This window comes from Acromyrmex echinatior, chromosome 10, assembly GCF_024713525.1.
Source record: "Acromyrmex echinatior isolate Ae372 chromosome 10, ASM2471352v2, whole genome shotgun sequence".
NCBI classification, from domain to species: domain Eukaryota; kingdom Metazoa; phylum Arthropoda; class Insecta; order Hymenoptera; family Formicidae; genus Acromyrmex; species Acromyrmex echinatior.
In genome coordinates, this window is record NC_141861.1 from 13869945 (window position 1) to 13895474 (window position 25530).

Consider the following 25530-nt stretch of genomic DNA (forward strand, 5'->3'; position numbering starts at 1 on the left):
CTTTTTAATGAGCTACAATTAATTCATAAGATGAAATTTATTTTAATTACTTGTACAATAATATAAAATTCAAACGTTTCGACTTACAAAGTCTTCCTCAGTGATAATAAATAATAACATTTTTATAACCCCTTAAAAAGTCATCGAACATACATAATAAATAATAAAAATTATCACTCTGAGCTAATCTTAATATTTATTAGTGCGTTAAAATATTATGAGTCAAAATAAATATCAAGTCAGAAATCCAAAATATAAAAGTGTGTTTTCCTAAATCCTTCGGTTGTTGTTGAGAATCCGGCTCAGTCACAATTTCATAAAAAACCGATAATTCGATCGAGGTTTTCATCAACAACTATTCTATTATAATATATTCTGCATAATTAAATGTCAAATTATGATTAAATGAGTAACATAATTAGATAATGAGGAAGAAGTTACAATGATTTGTTCAGACTTATGTTAATTTACAGAATAGTCTATTGAATCAAAATAAAAAACTGTCTGTATAATAAAACAGCTATTGATTGTCAGACGTTTTGGAAAGGATCAAGTATGTTAAAATAAGGTCCATTCAATAACTCAAAGTATTCTTCATTAAATTTATGTCTTTTTTTGTTCTTTTATGTGAATCATTTTCGAAATTGTTCTTTTTCGGAAATTCGTCTCATGATCTAAAGTTTCGACAAATTTTCTCAATCAAAACTATGATTTGAACCAATAATGTGTTTCACTGAGTGTTTGGACTGATTTAATCTTGTATTATTATGATGTTTTTTTTATTCTATTATAAAGCTATCTTTTCATTTGTCTGACATAAAAGACATCACACTCATTGCAATTAATTTCATAAATTACATTGTTATTTTCTTGATGTTGAGTTTTATTTTTGTGCATCATTGATAAATCTATCCAATTTGTTAAGACATCCATAGTTTTTGATTTATTTATAACATTCGGAATCTTATTCGTAATGGATTTAATGTATAGAAACACAATTATGTTGTTTGTTATTACATCTTCATTTTCAGTATTACTTTCAATTGTCATTACAGAACTGTTGACTGCTAAATTTTTAATTCTTTTTGATATGGATTAATTGATGTGGTTAAATCATGTTCAGAGAATAACCATTGTTTATTAAAATTTCAATAACGGATTTCAAGTTCTTTCTGTAAAAAGATGGGTTGGATAACAAAACGGCCCTATCAACTAACTCGAATATAGTTTTTTTATGACATGTGATTTGAGAAAAAGGATAAATATCTATTTGAAAATAATTTTTGTGATCAATATTGTGGTCAATAATAATGATTTTTTTATCTCTGTTAATGACAGATATAGCTCAAAAAAGTTTAAATAAAATGGTTTTCCTCATATTCTACTGTAAATTTAAGTCTTTTATATTGATTATTAAATGTGTCTACAATGTGGGATCATATCCATAGGAGCAATCATAAATATGTTTTCAACGTATAATAAACTGAGATATGACAACTAAGAATCAAATGAAATTATTAAAATTTAGGGTAATTATGCAGCATAAGGGACTATCCTCTAATGACTTTGACCTTGACATATATTGTCAAGGTCATAACTCCGAGTGACCTTGAACAAATTTTAGCTGTTGTTTCTTAAAAAATTGTTAACAAAAAGTTTATTTAAAAAATGTGATTTTAAAACAAAGAATTTGAGTTTGTAAAGCAGAAAAAATTTTATTATGCATAATTGATATTTCCATTCTTTTTATATGGATAGAAGTTTGAATCTAACATTTCGCGAAAATAAACACTGTAACTGTAAACACGACTACGTCGCCGTCGCCCAAATTCCTATAACGATTGATATATATGTCACAAATATTTCATAATATATAACCTCATTTATTTGTTAAAATATAAAATTACCTTATGATTTAACCAAATCTATTCCGAATCTCACGTTTCCGATTATTCATGTATGCTTGTTTCAACGTGAAAGATAAAATATCATGCAAAAATTCCTCAGATATAACATTTACGTAGGCAAAATTAACCAGTATCATCTGTTTATGATCGACAGATTACGATCGTAAGATTCCACATATAAGCATAGAAATTCGGACAAATTCTCTGCTCTAAAGACACAAAAATTATACTAAAAATTATATAAAAAAATATTTTGCGCTATTAAAGCAGGAAATTTGTTTCATCAGAACGCAGTCGTGTACAAAAGTTAAGTTTTATTGATGAACTTTTTTGCTAATAACTTTTTAAGAAATTATAAGCGACGGCTAAAATTTAATTTGACCGACATAATTATCTCTCCGACTGTCTTTTGTTTATTGCAAATGTGTAGTAAATTTAGTCATCCAGATTCCCAATAAGGTACACACAATCAAAGAATTTATCAAGGATATCGAAAGTATTGATTATTTAACTAAAATTGATTTAAAATTAGGAATATTGCTACCTTTGAATTCCATCGCTTTCTCTACAATAATCCACATATGAGAATTTCTGAAACGAAAATTAACAAGAAAATTAATAAGATGGTTAATTATATGACACAAGGTGTAAAGAAAATAAAGAAGTGGTATTTACACGTGCTGATAAAAGTAATGTAACGGTTATCATGAAATTATCTTTATAATTATAAAGTACAGAAACTCCTGAACTAACACATATTCTGTTTTTTTCTTTTTTTTTTCAAAATAAAAGCTGATAAGCGACAATTGAACCAATCGGATATTTTACAATATTGTTGTTAAAGTGTTATTGTGTATTCGCAGATAAAACTTAAGGTTCGAAAACAAAAGTCAAGAACTCTCAATAATCTTTTCTTTAATTATAATGTCCGGGTCTATGAACATTCTCAAATTCTGGCGGCCGGATACCAACATACATAAAATAAATCCTGGGAAGAGGAAGCAGCAACGGAAAAGCGCCGCCGATCAAATCGTACGCCATCTTATCATTAAATTGTTTTGCGGTATATTTAAATTAGCATCTTGCACAACATTCCTGCCCGTCTAAAAAGAAAAGGCTACTTCTTTGGTTGGTCCAACCAAAAAATCCGCTACTCATGATGGCGGTATCCGGTTACGTGCTGGAAGATCTCTTGTCCGCACTCTGACTGGTTTCGACATACCAGTTTCTTCCTCTGAAGATGGATGAATCTCCCCCGATTTGGATGGCAGTTCGTCGTTATTATTATCCTCTTACGACACTGTGACTTGCTCTTGAGTATTCAATATTTCTGGCCTTTCGAAGTCCATTTAGTCATATGCGTCTATTGGGTTGTTTCATTGTTCTTGGGTCGAAGGATTTAGTCAACATGCCTTTCCCATACTCGATCATCCTCTAATATTATCCGGTAGTGCAACTTGACGAGTAATTTTTCCAAATTTCCATTTTTCTTTGCAGCTTTGTAATTATGGCATCTCACGCCCTCTCCCACCAAAAATTCACGAATTTTTTTATTTACGTTATTACTTGCGAATTCTCGTTTGTTTGAACACAAGCTATAGTTGTGTAACTGTATTCGTATTTGTCGCTTAAACATACATTCAGCCGGGGAAATATCGGTAGCAGTGTGGCGTTATTCGATATTATATAAGAAATTTGCGTAATGCTTCGTTTAATGATAATCCTTTATTTCTCGGATCTATGAACATTTTTCGTAAAATTCTTCATTGTCTAAACGAATCTTTCCATCTGTTTGTTGGTGGTTGGATGAGAAGGGGCTGTAAATTTGGATGTAACATTTGGTGTTACCTGTTAGAAATTATAAAAATTCAGATCGAAAACGATCGAAAATTTCAGCCATTGTCCATAATCATCGAATAGCCGAAATCCATGAAAATCACTTTATATTTCGGGATAGTGCTTTTCGCTGTAATGTCTTTAACTATGTGGACAAATGGCCATTTAAAAAAAGCATCAATGAGTATGAAAAAATACATGTCCATAAAGGGGCCTGCGTAGTCTACATGAACTCTTTCGAAAAATTCTTTAGTAGGTTCTCATTCGTGGACTTCTATTTTCGTGGGTCGTTGCGGTATGAGTTATAAATACTGCAACTAAATGCCAATATAATGCAGCTATTTGCCAAATTTTCAATGGACTTATCTAGCCAAGGCTAGCAAAACAGTGTTCTCACAAGCGCCTTCATTTTTGCGATGCCGAAATTGATTTTGTGTAATTCTTTTAGAAACCATTCAATGTAAAGAGTTTGGTATAACGACTTTACACTTACAGAAAAGAATATTTTTTTGTATACTGAATGCTGTCTGATTTATATTGAAACGTAATTTCGCGTGAATTTCTCTTTTTTCACGCAATGCGACCAGAATGCCTTTTAGTTGCGTGTCTTTTAGAATGAGCCTGCGCTAACCTATCTACCGAAATTGGCATGCTCTGCAATATCGTGATTTCATGAGTATTTACTACATCAATGCTCGCAAGGATTTATACATTTCGAGCCGATTCCGACGCGCGACCCACACCGCTCGAGGCTCGGCGACCGGATCGCCGAGCGTTCACTTGACGCTGACTCAGGAGCGTCCCTATACCAGAAATATACTGGGAGCGTACCTTTCGCCAAATTATGATTGAAACATGTTTTTTATTAAATAATTTAACTATTAACATATAATAAAATTGTTATTATTCATTGTTCCTTAATGATATACTTATATCTTAAATAGTTTCTAATACATAGTTTTTTAATACATTACTTATGATAACATACATTTCGACAATAGCTTTCCACAACACCCATAAGATTCTGTAAGTTGCGTTTTTTTAAATGTGAGTTACCCCAGTAGGTCCGGTAGGTCTTCCACAAAAACAAGAATTAAATCCAATATATTAGGTGTTGGAATTAATTCGTAGCGTTTTTAATGAAAGAATGTTATTTATTTCACATGAGCATTAAAAAATACATTAATGAAAGTACTTCCCATCACTTGTAAAACGCTACGAATTAATTCCAACACCTAATAACTTGGCAGGAAAACAAAACTATATCGTAAAATATACTAAAAGATCGAAGGACCAAAGAAAATAGAAACAGTCAATTTATTTATATAAAAAAATTATTTTTATTTTTTGAGTCGTTTGCTCAATTCTACTGATAATGGTGTATCCACAGAGATGTTGGAAGAATCAATTCGTATCAGCGAGGATAACGATGCGTCGCTCAAAGAAGACCGTTTATCATTTTTTATTATTTTCATTTTGGAAAAAGAGCATTCGCATAAATATGTAGAGACAAACATGCAAAAAATTCGAAGACCAAAGTTTCTGAGAGATGGATACCGCGATGCATTTAAAATTTAAAAAAAGTCAACACCCTTTTCTGATCATATTTTTAAAAAAATATCGCATTGCAAATCGCATAGTTCTATCTGAAGATTTAGGCCTTGTTCTTCATTTGCATAGTGAGAGGATTTTCAAATCAGATTAAATCTTTTCTAAGTGTCTTGAAATCATTAAAACGTGTATTAAATTGATTTGTTAGGATTCTAATAAAAATAAATGTTTTTGAAAATTATAGCTAATGTCATATTCTTCGAAGAGAATTTGGCAAGATGGATAAAAATGAAAAACGTTTCAAATATAATCTTTGAGCAATGTTAGAGCAATGTTTGAGCAGAGTATCAGGCTGCTCCTCGCCCTGATGAAGTGGACTGCAAGGCCCACGAAACGTTGGCACATCAAGAATGGACCAAGACATGGAGAAAACCCGCGAAGCACAGATTAGTTATATTTGAGCAATGTTAATTTTTCTTGCGAAATGAATCAATATGTGAAACTAAGAAATAGTTTAATTAGTCTTTTGCAGCTGGAGATTTAAATTATTCAAATGGTTCGTTAAATCCATTAGAAGAACGAGTTCGCAAAGCGAGTCTAAATTTTAAAGAAAAGATTTAAATTCATCAAATTTTATATCCAAAGTTTCTTGTAAGATCTCTTTTCTTATAGCAAAGAACTTTTCTAGGCATTTTCCTGCACTAAGTCACCGAACTTCAATACAGAGGTACATCTATTAGGTGCGCAACTAAGTTTTCGCTGTTATTTTGATGAAAATGCATAGTTGCGTACCTAATACATAAACTGCGTTATGCTCTTCGAGAAAGTGTTGAAACTTTCTATGCGAAAGAAATTTGTGGCCGCCTTTAATGGTATTAACAATGGTTTATAATAACTTGCATTGCATTGCACAGTTTAATTACTTTCTCACATAACGCTTCTTGATGAATTATACAATAAAAGAGAATTTTAAATCTCGCTGCCTATTTGACCAAGAAATCCAATTTTTGAGTCTATCATTACTCTCGCTCCGTCAGTTGCAATTACTGCATCTTGAAAAATCAGTGCCAAATTTTTTAAGAGTTTAATTGACAACTTCGAAGATATCACTGTTGTTGTTCTATGTAATGGAACAAAATCTAAAAGCTCCCCGACATATGAAAAATCGTTTTACATTCGAACAAAAATACTCAGTTGACTCACATGTTGATTATCAGTGTTTTTATAATGAAAAAAAAGAACAAGATTCTAACAAAGATTTTAATATTTCTTGTAAAGACCAAGCAATACAATTTATTATTGTATTGATGCAATGAGGTAAAAGATAATTCCCCCACGTTACTCAGTCGTGGCAATTAGTCAATTGTTTGCATTTTTATACAGTTTTGTGTACTCCGTCTTTATTGATTTTATATCCGCAGTAATATATAGTATCTTTAAAAAGTTCACATTTACTTTCATTTATCCTAATATTCGCATTGGCTAGATGCTGTAAAACTAATTCTAGGCAGTGTAAATGTGTTTCATCGTCGAGACCAGTTACTTTAATATTGTCGAGAAAAATTAAAACCCTTGAAATTTTACGCAAAATATTCTCGATTTTGCGTTGTCAAATAGCCGGCACCGATGCTACTCCATACATAAATCTCTCGTACATCTAAAAAGATTCGTGAGTGTTTAACATTAACAATTTGCAATCTTCTTCCCTTTCTTAGTTAAAAGAAGGCTTGTTACAAATCGATTTTCGTGAATTTAGTATCTTCCGCCATTGATACCTGCAAATAATTCATCAATGATAGAGAGTGAGTGCTCATCTATTAGTAAGTTAGGATTAATTGTGATGCTGAAATATATACTCGATTCTCTTCCTTAAATACCGGAATGATGGGGATAACCCATCGGGACGTATTAACTTTTTCTAAAATACCATATCATTCTAGAGTCTGTAATTCCTGCTTTATTAACGGTAGTAATTTGAAAGGAATTGTTCGCGCTTTTAGAAACACCAGTTTTGCATTCTACTTTGTAATTAACCTAACTTTAATACCATGTATGTTTGTAGACAAAAAATCTAATTTTTCTCGATAACGTCTTAATAAAACCGTAATTCGATCCTTTGAATTTACTCGTATAGTGTTCATTGTATTGATTAAATCCATCAAAGATAATTGTAATTGATGTATCCATTTGTGTCTCACCAACGGTTGCTGTTCCATATTAAAAACGTACGAATTAAATTTGACCGAATGTCCTCCTTAAACAACTCTAATGGTCAGTATACCAATTATTTGAATGAACGTCTTACAATAAGTAATTAATCGTGGGCTTTAACTGTATCCGAGGAAAGCATTTACGTGCTATACCTGCACTAACGATTGAAATTGCTGCTTGGCTATTAATTTCGAAACGAATAGGTCATCCTTCTACTATAAAGGTTTTATAGAATCTGTCATGATGTTCCAAATGTTCCACAATTAGAATCTCTTTGACTTGATTTGCTGTCGCACGCTTTGTTCCTATGCAAACCTTCTGAAGATAGCTTGGCGTTCCGCAATTGTTACATTTAATTTTACGGTCCAAAATACTAGCAAAATGATTATCGTCACATTTGAAACATGAAATTTTAGTATTTGTATTCGTAATGGAGAATTATATGAGCTTTAATGACTTTAGGTTTGACAGATTCGTCTTTTCCTTTGAACTATTTTGCAATAAACTTCTTTTTTTGTTGTGGTTTCTTCTTCGATCTATTGTCCCTATCATCAAAGTACTCGACATATCTAACTGCAATTGCTGTGTATCCTCGGATAGCTCCATTGCTGTTTGTACTGCCTTCTCGAAAGTTAACTCTCTCATTTCCAATAATCTGGATTGGACCCTGCGACTTGCCAAGCCGAAAACTAACTGGTTCTTTAATCCCGTGTTTAAGTATGCCTCGAAATTACAGTGTACACTTAATTTAACGCAGCCACAAATTCCTTAATTGATTCATTTTTCTTCTATTTTCATTGGTAGAATTGAAACTTTTCCGCTATCTCCAAAGATTCTGGTGCGTAAAACTCGCCCAGACTCTGAATCGTAACAAATGTTTCACGAGTATGGATCGGCTGGCACCAGCCTGTTGCAAATGACATCAAATGCTGTACACTCGATGTAGTGCAACAGATATAAAACTTTCTGGTCCTCTGGTATTGGTTTTGAAAATTTTTACTGCCGCCAGGAATCTTTGCAACGAGAGAGATGTAGTGCAGCGTTGTGCAGGAGTCTGTGTTGGGCTCCCCTGCTGTAGAACGTCGCGTATGACGCTGTCCTGTGTAAATTCTCCCCCTTGACTGCCACGTCTCCTGCTATGCGGATGATACACTCGTGGTGAGTCTTCCTGGGGAAGGGCGGTCGCCAATAGCAATGTGGCGATTGCCTGCGTCACTGGCATAATTGAGGATTTGGGCCTGAGGGTTGCCCCTACGAAAACAAAAGTACTCTTCTTCCATGATGAACCTCGCGAGTTGCCATCCTCGGAAAGATTGGGGCTATCTCGGGATAGATTCAGGACGATGCGGACAGCGATAACTCGCTTCAACATTTTTCCCGCATCGTCCAGTAGGCAAATGGGCCTATACGCAGAAGGACTGTTTGCTCTCTTTTTTCAGAAAGACAAGTATGGCCCACTACTATTCCTGGAAAAATCTGCCCTCCTTGAGACATTTGGTAAAAAGGTGCCTTGTCAATTTCCGGGGCAACTAGATTCCATCCGGATTGGGATCCCTGCCCTGGCGTAGACCATCACCATCTCTTCTTTAATTACTCCATTTCCGCGGACCATCTCTAGGGGGGGGGGGGTCCCACGTAGGACGGAATTTCCATCCTCCCCCGCCTCTAACTGGAAACAGTGTGTTCCCAATTTCTTGCAGGAACTGAGAGTTGAGAAGCTTGGTGATTGGAGGTGCACATGGCCGTAATTTGCCGGTCACAATTTTGTAAGGGCACTCCCATGGGTCCCTATTCAAGGACTCCACCAATATCTTTTAGGTTCTGGTCTTCACCCGTTTAATGCCGATCTTTTGCGCGTTTCGCGCAGCCCTTAGGTCATGTTTGCCAACCGGCTCATTACGCTATCGAGTCCGCTTGTATCTTCTCCTAGCCATACAGGAGCGCCTTAACTCGGCCAGCTCCTAAGACCACCAGTACGCGGTTTGACAGCACATAGAGCGGCTACGGGGCATCGAAACGTCGCAGCCCGAGCCATTGTTTCTCACAGTCACCCCATATCTCCTTCCAACCCTGATGCTAGCCAGGTGGCAGTGATGCGAATTCCGGGCCGCTTGCAGCACGCGATTAGCGCCACCGATCGGCGGCCTGACGCAATCGGTAGCAACACAAGCATGAGCCCGTGTCCATGTGACTTGGTTAGTTAGAAGCGTGCCGACTATTATCGCTCTGTCCTTTTTGCACTACGTTCTTATTGCTTGCCTTGTCGGCGCACTGAGAACGAGAGAGAACATTATTTCACTCAAGCGAGAATAAAATTCTCCGATTCTGAAAATGACTAAAACCTGGAATAAATTACTCGATCGAGGTAAAAGAATTAGTAAAGGAAAAGAGAAAAGCGCGTAGAAATTGACAAAAAAACATGCGACTTAGAGAGAAAGTTTATTTTTAATAACCTAAATCAGATTAAAAATATTTACCCATGAACTTAAAAACCAAGAGATAGCCACGTACCTCCAAGGGCTTTTCAAGCTGAAAAGGACTCTAAATTCTTCTCTTTGGAAAACATTCAAAAAATTAAGGACCTATTGTTAATGCTCCACCCGTTAAAAGAGTCAACAGTAATTGGGCCAGAAGTAATCAAGATAAAGCTAACCTCCATGCCACTTGGAGAGTGTTTTTCAACCTTGTGAGTTATTGAAGAATAGGGAGGAGTTGGAACAGGAGATAGATGACTACAAAGAAGAGATCAACATTAAACATATGTCTCTCAAGGAAATAATAAAAAAAATAAGTTGCTCAAATCACAAGAAATTCCTAGGTTTTGATCCATTTCTGCTTGTATGTTAATGGAACTTCCGTAACAAAAGAATAATGAAATTGATTCATTTATTTAATACACCACTAAGATTAAAATATTTTCCTGAACAGTGAAAAATTACTGAAATAATCACAATCCCGAAACCGGTCAAATCTCTAAATGAGATTCACTTTCCCATATCATTCATTCATGAGATTCACTTTCCTATGTCATTTCCCATATATAGACCCATATTTCTTCTCCCATTCATTTCTAAAGACTTCGAAAAACTCAAGAGATTCAAATCAATTATTGATGACCTTCAACTTCTGCGGGAGCATCAGTTTGGCTTTCGAGACAAACATTTCACCTCGGATCAGATCCATCATAACTGATGGATCTGATGGTTAAGGCAGCGTTTGAAAACAAGAAAGCCTACTCTGCTGTACTGCTTGACGTATCCCAAGCGTTTGACAGGGTCTGGCCTAATGTCCAGATGAGGGCCTAATGTCCAGATTGGAAACGACGACGTAAGGGCAGCTTCACAGCACCCCGAGAAGCTCGGATTCTCCTGCAGAAAAGAAAGGAGAGAGGAAAAACCGCTTACCATCAAAATATTTATTCGCATCGATATTTTTCCGCATCTTAGAAGGGACAAATTCAATTTATCGAACCCAGTCCATGCTGGACTAATTTGACGAAAATCTCAGTGATATAACGAACGAACCATTGCAGACATGTCTTAAATGAATGCGCCTCAGGAGGAAGACGGATCAAACCGCTCTGAAAAGAGGAGTGTGGAATTCGATGTAAAAGGTCTTATATCAGTAGATTCTTCCAGCTTTTTGGAAGAGGAAAAAAGGAGCCGTGGCCGCTTGGTATGAAATCCCGAAAACAAGGAAAAATATAAAAATATAAAAGATGACATAGTCCATGATTTTTGGTAGAATAGGGCCGAAGAATAGAGGGAAGGCGGCGAAGATGCGACCTGTTGGTAATAGTAGACAATCCAGCCGTGAGCTTGGCATATGCCTACCAAAAATCATGGACTATGTCAACTTTTATATTTTTATATTTTTTCTTGTTCTCGGGATTCCATACCAAGCGGCCACGGCTCCTTTTTTCCCCTTCCAAAAAGCTAGAAGAATCCACTGATATAAGACCCTTTACATCGAATTCCGCATACCCATTCGAACAGAAAGAAACTCCGAAGAGCCGAGAAGGCGTGCAGTAAAAAGGAGGAGGGAATATCGTACCTGAGGGCACGCAATGACGAGCTGGAGCGTAAATACAAGCTCCAACGAGATCTCGAAAAGACAAAGAGAGACCTCGAGGCAACAAGGAGAGACTTCGCATACGCAATTTCTAAAGAAGGGAAGGGGATAACAACGGGGATCGATGAAGCTTCAAAAAGACTGAATTCTCACCGCTGCCACAAACACTGCTCTCCCAAAGAATTAGGAGAATCGCGATGGAAAAAAGAAAACAGAAGACGTGCGACCAACCAGCACATAACCGCCTTCTGAAACAAACGGCCCAGACTTCGATAGTATGGGAATAAATTGAATCTACGTCGCCAGAGAAGGAGATCGCCCCGACGGTGATTTTAACGGAAAAAGACTTATAAACTCCCGTTTTTAAACCATCAGTACAGGGGATTTCAAAATAGATAAACCTAGCGGATAAACGAAGCTTTCGTCTCTGCCCCCACTCGCCCTTTCCCGATCCAAGGGGGGGGGGGGCAAGATAAGCAGAAAGAGAGACGCGGGGCTCTCAAAAAGAAAGGTCTATTGAGGGTATCTTCATAAGAGTTCTCCCTCAGAAGGGGACGACAATGCGCTACTTCCACAATCAAATTTCTCCTTTCCAAGAAGAAGGTAGGAAAGAGCCCGGCGGTGTCACTCACAAATAAACAGAGTAAGGCACCGATGGTGGAAGTGGAAGAGGCAACACAGCGGATGGAAAGGACTAAGTCCATAGATCCATCCAATAGGGCCCAGTCTATCGCTGTCAACGGCGAAACTTGAGCGAATATAGTGGGCAAAAGGAAAGCGAAATCAAAAGATAAATCGCCAAAGAGGCGAACAAGGCCGCCGCACTGCCTGATGCACGCTCGAAGCCACTTGGGGGCTCAGGGGAAAGGAAATTCAATCTTCCATCCAATAAAGGAGGAAAGGTAAGGAAAAGGGAGCCCCCCGGCTCGAAAGCCCTCGGTATGCACCACTAAAAAAGACCCCCTCAGATGACGGCAATCATTCTTGCGGCGACCAAGGGGCTTACTCCGAGATGATTCGTTAGAGCCTACAATAATCTGGCCAATGTCAGAAGTATTGACCTAAAACCCTAGAGGGCAATAATAGGCGCCCTTGTTTGGAAGATCAATAGCCCGGGAAACAGAAAAAGCTGATACTTACGAACAAACTCTGTAATCTGTTCGCGCGACGATGTTAAAACTTCCCGGCCGATGTAAAACAGTCGAATTTTGGGCCTGGACGAGGCGACAACAGCCGAGGAGGTTATCCAAACAGTAGTAGGAGTAAGCGCATGTTCACCTGGAGAGATGAAAATGGGGGACATCAAGACGTTGACCAACGGCCTGGGCATCTGCTGGGTGAGAGCCCCAATGGAGGTCGTCAAAAAGACGACAGTCTGAGGCAGCTTAAAGATCGGATGATCATAATGCCGCGCGGTATTGCTGCAGATAACGAATCTCCAATGCTACAAATGCTTGGAGACCGGCATGTCAGACAGCAGTGCCGTAATTTAGCTTGACCGGATGAACGCCTGTTTTAAATACGGTGAATCCGATCATAAAATCAGGGAATACGGTAACAAAACGTAGTGCTCTGCATATAAAACCGCAGGAAGCAAGGCAGATCACCGTATCAGAGGTAAAAACTGCGTCGTCGATGAAGAAGAAAAAAGAGAAGATAGGCGACGGTGGATCCAGCCTCCGTCTGCCCAGACAAAGTCTGAGAAGCCTCGGGAAAAGAGAAGCATTGCTGTCTCCCTACAACATTAAGAGCGAATGGAAGTGGAGGAGTCCAGTACGCAATCGCAAGTATTCTTTCAGGCAAATGTTAACCATTCGAGCGAGACGCAGGTCATGTTGGTTCATTGCTTCGTCGAATGTGAAAGGGGCTTAGCTATCGTCACCGACCCATATTTTATTCCAAAGAATCATCCCAGTTGGGTAGGGAATTTGTTGGGACGAGTGACGATAGCGTGACAGATTGCACACGACTGCCCTCCATGTCACTCTTAACCGCAGCGGAGGGCTTCGCAATGGTCGAATGGAGGTCCATGGACGTGATAGAATGTTAATTGCCTCGATTCAATCGATTAGAGTATGAGAAGGCTATAGGGGAGCAGATTTGTAGACGCGTTTCCCGCGCCATCCTAGAGGGGAAGGGGGGACTTCAACGCTCACGTAGTGGAGTGAGGGATTCATCTCTATGAACGCTAGAGGAGACTCCATCCTTCTCTGGGCGGCGGACATCGGTTTTAATTTACTAAATAGGGGCCAAGTGAAAACCTTCGTGGGACTTCAGAGGAAATCCATAGTGGACCTTTTTTTTTTTTTTGATAACGGAGGAGAAATGCCTGACGCATACCTCGGGCCTCGGGGGAGAGCCCGGGGTTATGTGGGGCTTGCACCCACTAAAACCCCTCCGAGTGTCCTTACCTGGCCTTGCATGAGGGACTCCCAGGAACGCGTGCAGCATACTTCTGGGAGTCCCTCAGGCCAATCGGCTTGTTGCCGACTTCTATTCCCGCCCGGGGATTTTTATGGCGTCGTCTGAGAGACGACGTGACCCCGGGCGGTGCTTGACACCTTCGACTTTATTCGGGCGCTGGGGGGACACCACCCCCTGCGGGTTGGTGTTGGGGGGCGGGAGTTGGGGATCACGGCCCCCGCCGCGATCCCCAGCCCCCCGAGGGGCGCCAATTAGAAGTTTGGCGCCCCTCATGCTTCGGCGCCGTGAGAGGAAGTCTCGCGGCGCACCCCCCGCGCGCGGCGGCGCAAGGCTCCCGGCCCGGTCGCGCATTCGACGCGGCCGGAGGATGATGAGCCACTGCACCCCGCGCGCGCGGAGGGTCATCCTGTTTCCGGCGGCGGATCGACCCTAGGGTCGGCGATCCGCCGCCGCTTCACTGCGCTCCGCGTCCGAGACGCGGGGCCGTCGCTGATGATGGTGGCGGCGGAGGTGGAGGGTTCACTGACCCCGACACTCCCGCACACCACCCCACCGTCCTCCTCTTCACTCCTCTCATCTATGGGGGAAGGAGGTCGCCGTCGTTCTCGCCTCGTGGGGCGGTCCCGGCGGCGGGTACGCGCGAGGGGTGACCCGGGGCGCGAGCGATCCGGCTGGAGCCGGCGCCCGCGTTGACCCCCAACGCCACCACCCCTCGCATCTCCTTCCCCCCCGTCAGCCCCGTCACCCGGAGGCGGCGAGGGCGGGAGAAGGCCCCGACCTCCCGGTGCCCTCTCCCTCTGTCTCTCAGCCTCCTCCTTCTGCGACATCACCTGATCGCAGAAGGAGGAGAAGACCCTCCAAGCACTCTCCCTGCCGACTATCTCCTTCACGACAGCCGGCAGGGAGAGATCCTCCCCTATCTCACGGACCAGGACACCGCGCTCGCCCGCCCAAGCCGGGCAGGTCTCCAGCGTATGCTGCACGGTGTCCCGGTCCCCGTCGCAGTGGTGACAACAAGTGGTCGGCTCCTTACCTATGCGACACAGGTACTCCCCGAAACATCCGTGTCCACCTGCGTCGCGTGGAACGATAGTCCGCCCCATCCCCTGCCTACCCATTCCTCGAGGCAGGGGAGGATGGCCTCCACGGTCCGAGCGCCCGTTGTCGGCGGGTCGTTTTCGAGAGTGGAGCGCCACTCTTCGAAGACCCGCCGACGGGCGTTCCTTCTCAGTCGGTCAGTGGTCCTCGGGATAACGATCCCCCCTCCCCCGAAACCGAATGGCCTTCACCCCGGCGAAGGTTTCCGCCAGGGCGTCGGCCACGTACTCGGCAGGGAGGATCACCGCGAGGACCATGGCGGCGGCGTACGACACCGTCCTGTAGGCCCTACAGATGCGCAAGGCCAGCCGCCGTTGCACGCTATGCAACTTCTGCTTTATTCGGCGGCTGGCCAGAGCCTTCCCACTCCATACTGGGGCCCCGTAAAGGGCCCCGGACAGGACGGCGTGCATATAAGCCCGCCTGACCGACCCGTTCGGAACGCGGAGGTTGGGCATGAGGCCGAGCAGAGCGTCTGCTCGGCGGCCCAACCGCGGCGCTAGCTCGTCGAAGTGTTCGACGAAGCCCCAGCGACCATCCACGGTGAGGCCCAGATATTTGATCGTTGGCCTCACCGAGACGCGGACATCGTCCACCACTATATGTGCCTGAGGGGGCACCCCGCTCTTTCCATCGTGGAAGAAAAGAGCTTCCGATTTAGCGGGGGCCACCCTCAGGCCCAACTCCTTAATGGAGCCGACCACGCACGCCACTACGGCGTTTGCCGTACCGACGGCTCTCTCCCAGGTCGTGGACCCGACCACCACCAACGTGTCGTCCGCGTAACAAATGACGTGGCAGCCGGGGGGTAGGGCCGCGCGGAGAACGTAGTCGTATGCGACGTTCCAGAGTAGGGGTCCCAACACGGACCCCTGTGGAACGCCGCACGACACGTCCCTCCGCTGCTGGAGTCCCGTTTTTTTATGGAACTCCAGCTGCCTGTCCCGGAAATAGTCCTCTATAATAGCGACCAGGTAGGGGGGCAAGAGGTGATGTCCTCTCATCGCCCCCACTACCCGGCTCCATGGGATGCTATTAAAGGCGTTGGCGATGTCAAGGGATACCGCCAACGCCACCTCCCCTCCCGCGGTCATCTGCTCCGTGAGGGCCCTGACTTGCCTGACGGCGTCGATAGTCGATAGACCCTCCCGGAAGCCATACTGACCGCGGGATAGATTGGGACCATCCCGGGACAGGTGCCGGACGATGCGGGCAGCGATGACTCGCTCCAGCAATTTCCCCGCATCGTCCAACAGGCATAACGGCCTATAAGCGGAGGGACTCTCCGCTGGCTTACCCTCTTTACGGAGGAGGACAAGCCTGGCCCTTTTCCACGGCCTGAGAAATATGCCGTCTCTGAGGCAGCTCGTGAAGAGCCGCCTCAGACGGCTGTCCACTATGGGAGCTGCGGCGAGCCAGACCCTTCCGTGTACACCAGAGGGTCCGGGCGCCCGCGGCCTCCCCTTGAGGTGAGCGAAGGCTATCACCATCTCCTCCCGGGTGACGCCCAGCTCCTCCGTCCATTCGGGCCGACCCTCTCCGGTATTTCCCTTTCCCTATTGGGAAAGAGGGCAGCCACCACATTCTCCAGGAACTGAGCGTCCAGGGTTTCCGTTATCGGGAGGGCCCACGGACGAAATTGCTTCGTCACAATTTTATAGGGCCTCCCCCATGGATCCCTGTCAAGGGAGGAGACGAGGTCGCGCCAAGCGTCGGCCTTCGCCCTCCTAATGGCCGCTCTAAGGGCGCTCCTAGCTTCACGGAGCGCCTCGGCGGCCACTTCCACCTCCTCGTCGATGCCCCGTCGTCTGCGGCGGGTGAACCTCCGTCGGGCAGCTACGACGGCCCGTCGTAGCTCAGCTATCTCCTCGGACCACCAGTAGACTGCCCTCCTCGCCATAGGATGGCAGAGGGGCATCGACGCGTCGCACGCGCGCGACATGGCGTCCCCGAGCCATTCGGCCTCCTCCTCCACCGAGCGGGCCTGGTTAGGTTCCGGCCACGTGGAGGAGAGGAGGCTCACCTCGAGGGCGCCGGGGTCCAACTTGCGCAGGGCCCATCGACGTTCCTTCTCATGTAGCCGGCGTCTTATCGACACCTCCGTGGGGGTGGACACCAGTTCCATGCGGATCAGACGATGATCCGACAATTCTCCTAAGGAGCTGGCGTCCACGTGCCAACCACGTATCCTGGCGGCAGCCGCGGGGGTCGCCCACGTCAGATCGACAATGGACTCCCCCCGGGCCCCCACGAAGGTACTGGCACGGCCTCTATTCAACAAGACTAGGCCGTGCCTCGCGGCCCACAGCAGGGTGCTGTCGCCCCTGGAGTCGGTGGATGGGGAACCCCACTCTAACGCATGGGCGTTGAAGTCCCCACCCACCAGTACTGGCCTGGGGGAGCGTCGTCTGATGTGCTCCCCCAGAGACTCTAGGGCGTCCTCATATTCCCTTCTCGTTAATCGAGGAGGGAAGTAGCACCCCGCTACATCGATGGGCCCCCACTCTACCAGAGCGAACCCCTCCGCCGCCGATATTGGAATCATCGGCGGGGTGTCGCGCGCGTGCCGGCTGACCACCGCCACCCGTCCCAGGGAGTCCCCCGCCCAGTTGGGGTGACTCTCCGGGATATGGTATGGGTCTGCGGCGATGGCCAGTCCACCCCCCCACTCGGCGAGGCACTGCATTAGCATGCTTTGCGCCCCGGCCGAGTGGTTGAGGTTAACCTGAGCGAGGACGAGGGACATTAATTGTTGTTACCTCGTTCCTCGCCCCCACCGACGTTGGATTTGTCGGCCACGTCTGCGACCGCCGTGGGGGGTGACTCCTCCACGACGGCCATTGTTACGGCCGACGTTGTCTCTGCGGTGGTCGCTGCCGCCGCGGGGGGCTGTCCCGCAACGGCAGTGAGGGGGCCACTGGGCTTCTGCCCCCCCTTCTTGCCCTTCGCTTTAGCGGCGGCGCATCCGGCGCCGCCGATGCGGTGCCCCGAGGGGCGGCCGAGCTCGAGGCACGCGGGGCAATCGACCTTAGCGCGGCACTCTCTCGCCGCGTGACCGATGCCCCCACACCGGTAGCAGCACCCGGAGCGATCCACGGTGCTTGTGCATTTGGCCTGGACATGGCCAGCTTCCAAGCACCGGAAGCATTGGAGGCTCCGGGCCGGCAGCAGGGCCACCCTGCAGCTCGACCACCCCACCTTGACTCGTGAGGCGGCCACTAATTGTTTGGCCGCCTCTACGGGGCACCGCACCCAGCAGGTGCCCAGCCCGTTGGGGGCCCTGCTGACTTCTCCCACCTTAAATTCCGGTGGGAGTCGCTTGCAGGCCCTCGCCAGATCCTGTGCCACCTCGGTGGGAGTGGCCGAATCATCGAGTCCGGTGACCCGGATCTCGGCCGTCTTCGATAGGCGGGACACACTCACGTCGTCCCTATTTGCGAAGACGGCCGTCAGCCTCTCGGCCAGCGCGTTCGCCTTGACTCGACTCTCCGGGCCCCGGACCTCCCAAATAAAGGCCCCTGTGATGGCCCTCCTGGGACGGAGATCCTCGATCCCCACGTCCTTGAGAGAGATCGAGGATCTTGCCTTCCCTACCACCTCTTGGTAGGAGGTAGGGTCGGCGCAGGTCACCACTATGGCCGCTGAACTTGGCGGCCTCAATTTCGGGAGGGGAGCCTTCTTGCCGGAGGCTGGAGGCCTCGCGGCAGTGCTCCCCTTCATCGCCGTCCCGCCCTTTTTCCCACCGCTCCCCTTTTTATTGGGAGCGGGGGCCACGGGCGCCCCGGCGCTCTTCGCGCTCTTGGGGAGGGGCCGGGGCGGCTCTGCTTCCGCCTTCTTCGCCTTGGCGGCCGCTCTCTTTGCCCCCCTCGAAACGACCTGCGCCCAGGTCGCCTTGTTCGCGTCCGTCTCCGTCCCCCCGTCCACAAATGTTTTGGGGACAGCCGGGGGCGGTAGATTCGCCTTAGCGGCGGGGGGAGGCGCGTTGGCTGCGCTCTCTCCCGTCTTAGGAGCGGCCTTGGCGGCCCTCTTCGCCGGTGTGGCAGCGGCCAGACCGCTCCGCGGCTTTGTTGACGGCGCCGTCATCGGGGCGACCCCCATCTCCCGCAGGAGACGGGACAGGAGCCGCACGATGAGCCGCTCGATGCGGCCCTCCTCATCATGCCCTTTCGGCATTCTCCCTCCTTTTATTTTTCGAAGGGGGTGTCTTGCCGACAGGAGCGGTCCTGTCCGCGACGGCCGCCAGGGGGTTCAGCTGCTTGCTAACCCCCTGCAGAGGAGGCCTGAAATATGGGGATCTCAGGTCCTCCTCCATGACCGTCACGCGCGGCCTCTCCCCCTCCGCGGGAGCAGTCCTTCCTCTAGTCCTAATTGGACTGCGGTCGCCAGCCAGGCTATCGGGACCCGACCACTCCATGATCGAGTCCCATTCCATCCCCGGCACCCTATCCCTGCCGGACGTGCGGCGGGAGGTGGACCTCCCCCGGCCGTGTTCCAGTACCGCGACCCTGGAGCAGAGGAACCAACTCTTCATTCAGCCGGCGTCTCTCCTTCGCCCAGGCGGGTCTGGAGCATTCCTCCCTCTGGTCTACGTTCGCGGCCAGGCTGCTATCACCCGTCCTCGTAAAGACTGACGTGAAGGCTGCGGACAGCTTGGTGTATGCTGTCCACATATCCCTCACTATGTCGCCCCTGATGTTCTTTGATCGCTCAACCGACTTGGCAATGGTCGCCAGTTCGCGTGTTGCGACCGCGGCGACTGCGCAAATCGATTGTTCGTCGAACTCGAGGGCGAGTTCGACAGCCTTCTCTTTGGCCTTCCTGGCCGATGTGGAGGATGGCTCAACTTCCGGATCTAAAATCGTCCGGTGGTCCTTTCTTAGCTGCCGGGCTTTAGCCTTTTCGGCCTTCTTTGCCATTGCCTCGGCAGTATATTTCCCGACATGTTCGGGATTTAGAGCTGGCCTCCCCCTGGACCTTTTTGTTGACTCCCCCTCGGAATCCGAGGAGGAGACAACACATTCTTCTGGCCGTTTTCGGCTCTCTCCTCCAAGGGAGCTCAGCGAGACCGTAGAACCGGCCCTCGACAGCGCTCCCTCGTAGGCGACCGCCTCGGCGCGCGCCCCGGCCTTGCTGCTCGCAAGGTCGGGACGTTGTTTGCGCGAACTGTCGCTCATAGTTGAGCGAGCGTCCGCCTCTACACTCTGATGCGAGCGTTCTCCCTCCACATTATGTTGAGAATTTGTCCATTAGATTGATGCCCACGGCCCGCAGCGGCTCCGCCAGCCAGGGTGTACCCTCACCTCTCCCCCGAAGAATCAGGAGAGGGGGCCCCGAGTTCCCCCGGGGGGCTAGCATATGGCTCGGGTCCCCGGAATGTATCATCGGGGACACTGGCCTCCGGCCCCTTACTCCCCGTGAGCGGATGTGGTGCGAGCCCACTCACGAGTTTCAGGGGTCCCTCGTCTCCGATGTCGAGGGCACCGCTGCGGATGGCGCCACCCGGGGCGGCCCCACGGACGGTTCAGGTCACGGAAGCGGCGCCCCTTCCGGATCCTAGCCGCCGTGGCGACCAGCGTTGTTTGCGCTGCCCGGTGTCCCGCTTCGGAAGGGACGCCGTCGCGGAGACACCGGGCACAATACTCGACGCCCCCCCCCCCCCGGCCCCGACCTCGGAATACGTCCGAGCGGCCCGGAGGGGGCGGGAGTCGCGCGCCCTGTCTCGGAATACGTCCGAGCGGCCGCGCAACCCCCCACCAGGAGAGACGGGTGGTTCCACGACAGACCGAAGTCCGCGCGGTCCCGTCCTCCCCTACGGACAGAGTCCGCACCTCTCGAGGCGGGAGAAGTCCCCGGTGCAATGAGCCGAGGCTCTCGGAGACCCCATCCCCCTCAGTGGCATGAGCCAGCCCGCAGCCAGGAGCACCCAGCATACGGGCCGTCTCGCCTGCGGGAGCACCCGCGTCGACCCTTTTGCACGCAAACCCCAAAGGAACCACCCCACCTCACAGGGAGGAGGGGAGGGCCCCACGAGGGTCTACGTGCAGTGGGGGTCGAAACCCCACATCACGCACGGGACGGGAGCAATCCTCCCCCTGACGGTACCGTGCCACCGGGCGATTGAAGTCAGGGCCGCCAACCCCTACCGGCACACTGGGGACCCGTCCCGAAGGACGAGACCCCCAGGAGTCCCTCCCACGAGGAGAGGAGACCCCCTTGGGGTGCCGGACCCGGTGTACAGACTCCCCCCGTGAGGAGGGAGTCCGTACAGGCTGCTCTTAGACCCCCACGTGTCGCAAGCGACCCGTGGGGGAGCCCTCTCACCACGATAAGGTGGCAGCCCGCGAGAGGGGTCTATAGTGGACCTTACGTAGGCCATGCTTGAGGTCACCGCGAAAGTGAGGAACTTTCGAGTGGAGGTCGGCACTCGGCAAACAGTCCAACTTAATCTGGATGGTCTCCACCCAACATGAGGTGCTTGTCGTGAGCGGGAACGGGAGGAATGCAGATGGGCCCTCAAGAAGTTGTGTCCCGAGGCTCTCGAAGCTAATCTCCATGCCGCCATCTCCACTCGACAGTTCCTCACTTTCGCGGTGACCTCAAGCATGGCCTACGTAAGATCCACTATAGATTCTCTCTGAAGTCCCACGAAGGTTTTCACTTGGCCCCTATTTAGTAAATTAAAACCGATGTCCGCCGCCCAGAGAAGGATGGAGTCTCCTCTAGCGTTCATAGAGATGAATCCCTCACTCCACTACGTGAGCGTTGAAGTCCCCCCTTCCCCTCTAAGATGGCGCGGGAAACGCGTCTACAAATCTGCTCCCCCATAGCCTTCTCATACTCTAATCGATTGAATCGAGGCAATTAACATTCTATCACGTCCATGGACCTCCATTCGACCATTGCGAAGCCCTCCGCTGCGGTTAAGAGTGACATGGAGGGCAGTCGTGTGCAATCTGTCACGCTATCGTCACTCGTCCCAACAAATTCCCTACCCAACTGGGATGATTCTTTGGAATAAAATATGGGTCGGTGACGATAGCTAAGCCCCTTTCACATTCGACGAAGCAATGAACCAACATGACCTGCGTCTCGCTCGAATGGTTAACATTTGCCTGAAAGAATACTTGCGATTGCGTACTGGACTCCTCCACTTCCATTCGCTCTTAATGTTGTAGGGAGACAGCAATGCTTCTCTTTTCCCGAGGCTTCTCAGACTTTGTCTGGGCAGACGGAGGCTGGATCCACCGTCGCCTATCTTCTCTTTTTTCTTCTTCATCGACGACGCAGTTTTTACCTCTGATACGGTGATCTGCCTTGCTTCCTGCGGTTTTATATGCAGAGCACTACGTTTTGTTACCGTATTCCCTGATTTTATGATCGGATTCACCGTATTTAAAACAGGCGTTCATCCGGTCAAGCTAAATTACGGCACTGCTGTCTGACATGCCGGTCTCCAAGCATTTGTAGCATTGGAGATTCGTTATCTGCAGCAATACCGCGCGGCATTATGATCATCCGATCTTTAAGCTGCCTCAGACTGTCGTCTTTTTGACGACCTCCATTGGGGCTCTCACCCAGCAGATGCCCAGGCCGTTGGTCAACGTCTTGATGTCCCCCATTTTCATCTCTCCAGGTGAACATGCGCTTACTCCTACTACTGTTTGGATAACCTCCTCGGCTGTTGTCGCCTCGTCCAGGCCCAAAATTCGACTGTTTTACATCGGCCGGGAAGTTTTAACATCGTCGCGCGAACAGATTACAGAGTTTGTTCGTAAGTATCAGCTTTTTCTGTTTCCCGGGCTATTGATCTTCCAAACAAGGGCGCCTATTATTGCCCTCTAGGGTTTTAAGTCAATACTTCTGACATTGGCCAGATTATTGTAGGCTCTAACGAATCATCTCGGAGTAAGCCCCTTGGTCGCCGCAAGAATGATTGCCGTCGTCTGAGGGGGTCTTTTTTAGTGGTGCATACCGAGGGCTTTCGAGCCGGGGGGCTCCCTTTTCCTTACCTTTCCTCCTTTATTGGATGGAAGATTGAATTTCCTTTCCCCTGAGCCCCCAAGTGGCTTCGAGCGTGCATCAGGCAGTGCGGCGGCCTTGTTCGCCTCTTTGGCGATTTATCTTTTGATTTCGCTTTCCTTTTGCCCACTATATTCGCTCAAGTTTCGCCGTTGACAGCGATAGACTGGGCCCTATTGGATGGATCTATGGACTTAGTCCTTTCCATCCGCTGTGTTGCCTCTTCCACTTCCACCATCGGTGCCTTACTCTGTTTATTTGTGAGTGACACCGCCGGGCTCTTTCCTACCTTCTTCTTGGAAAGGAGAAATTTGATTGTGGAAGTAGCGCATTGTCGTCCCCTTCTGAGGGAGAACTCTTATGAAGATACCCTCAATAGACCTTTCTTTTTGAGAGCCCCGCGTCTCTCTTTCTGCTTATCTTGCCCCCCCCCCCTTGGATCGGGAAAGGGCGAGTGGGGGCAGAGACGAAAGCTTCGTTTATCCGCTAGGTTTATCTATTTTGAAATCCCCTGTACTGATGGTTTAAAAACGGGAGTTTATAAGTCTTTTTCCGTTAAAATCATCGTCGGGGCGATCTCCTTCTCTGGCGACGTAGATTCAATTTATTCCCATACTATCGAAGTCTGGGCCGTTTGTTTCAGAAGGCGGTTATGTGCTGGTTGGTCGCACGTCTTCTGTTTTCTTTTTTCCATCGCGATTCTCCTAATTCTTTGGGAGAGCAGTGTTTGTGGCAGCGGTGAGAATTCAGTCTTTTTGAAGCTTCATCGATCCCCGTTGTTATCCCCTTCCCTTCTTTAGAAATTGCGTATGCGAAGTCTCTCCTTGTTGCCTCGAGGTCTCTCTTTGTCTTTTCGAGATCTCGTTGGAGCTTGTATTTACGCTCCAGCTCGTCATTGCGTGCCCTCAGGTACGATATTCCCTCCTCCTTTTTACTGCACGCCTTCTCGGCTCTTCGGAGTTTCTTTCTGTTCGAATGGGTATGCGGAATTCGATGTAAAGGGTCTTATATCAGTGGATTCTTCTAGCTTTTTGGAAGGGGAAAAAAGGAGCCGTGGCCGCTTGGTATGGAATCCCGAGAACAAGAAAAAATATAAAAATATAAAAGTTGACATAGTCCATGATTTTTGGTAGGCATATGCAAAGCTCACGGCTGGATTGTCTACTATTACCAACAGGTCGCATCTTCGCCGCCTTCCCTCTATTCTTCGGCCCTATTCTACCAAAAATCATGGACTATGTCATCTTTTATATTTTTATATTTTTCCTTGTTTTCGGGATTTCATACCAAGCGGCCACGGCTCCTTTTTTCCTCTTCCAAAAAGCTGGAAGAATCTACTGATATAAGACCTTTTACATCGAATTCCACACTCCTCTTTTCAGAGCGGTTTGATCCGTCTTCCTCCTGAGGCGCATTCATTTAAGACATGTCTGCAATGGTTCGTTCGTTATATCACTGAGATTTTCGTCAAATTAGTCCAGCATGGACTGGGTTCGATAAATTGAATTTGTCCCTTCTAAGATGCGGAAAAATATCGATGCGAATAAATATTTTGATGGTAAGCGGTTTTTCCTCTCTCCTTTCTTTTCTGCAGGAGAATCCGAGCTTCTCGGGGTGCTGTGAAGCTGCCCTTACGTCGTCGTTTCCAATCTGGACATTAGGCCCTCATCTGGACATTAGGCCAGACCCTGTCAAACGCTTGGGATACGTCAAGCAGTACAGCAGAGTAGGCTTTCTTGTTTTCAAACGCTGCCTTAACCATCAGATCCATCAGTTATGATGGATCTGATCCGAGGTGAAATGTTTGTCTCGAAAGCCAAACTGATGCTCCCGCAGAAGTTGAAGGTCATCAATAATTGATTTGAATCTCTTGAGTTTTTCGAAGTCTTTAGAAATGAATGGGAGAAGAAATATGGGTCTATATATGGGAAATGACATAGGAAAGTGAATCTCATGAATGAATGATATGGGAAAGTGAATCTCATTTAGAGATTTGACCGGTTTCGGGATTGTGATTATTTCAGTAATTTTTCACTGTTCAGGAAAATATTTTAATCTTAGTGGTGTATTAAATAAATGAATCAATTTCATTATTCTTTTGTTACGGAAGTTCCATTAACATACAAGCAGAAATGGATCAAAACCTAGGAATTTCTTGTGATTTGAGCAACTTATTTTTTTTATTATTTCCTTGAGAGACATATGTTTAATGTTGATCTCTTCTTTGTAGTCATCTATCTCCTGTTCCAACTCCTCCCTATTCTTCAATAACTCACAAGGTTGAAAAACACTCTCCAAGTGGCATGGAGGTTAGCTTTATCTTGATTACTTCTGGCCCAATTACTGTTGACTCTTTTAACGGGTGGAGCATTAACAATAGGTCCTTAATTTTTTGAATGTTTTCCAAAGAGAA

At 47.0% G+C, this 25530-nt stretch overlaps 1 protein-coding gene and 1 pseudogene across 14 annotated transcripts in view; one reads left to right on the plus strand and one right to left on the minus strand.

Annotated features, from left to right (window-relative positions):
- Positions 1-25530, plus strand: part of LOC105143768 (band 7 protein AGAP004871) — a 364599-nt gene that overhangs the window by 175438 nt on the left and 163631 nt on the right. The gene's annotated exons all lie outside the window — the stretch shown is intronic.
- LOC147908415 (general transcription factor II-I repeat domain-containing protein 2-like) lies at positions 1850-5699 on the minus strand (annotated as a pseudogene).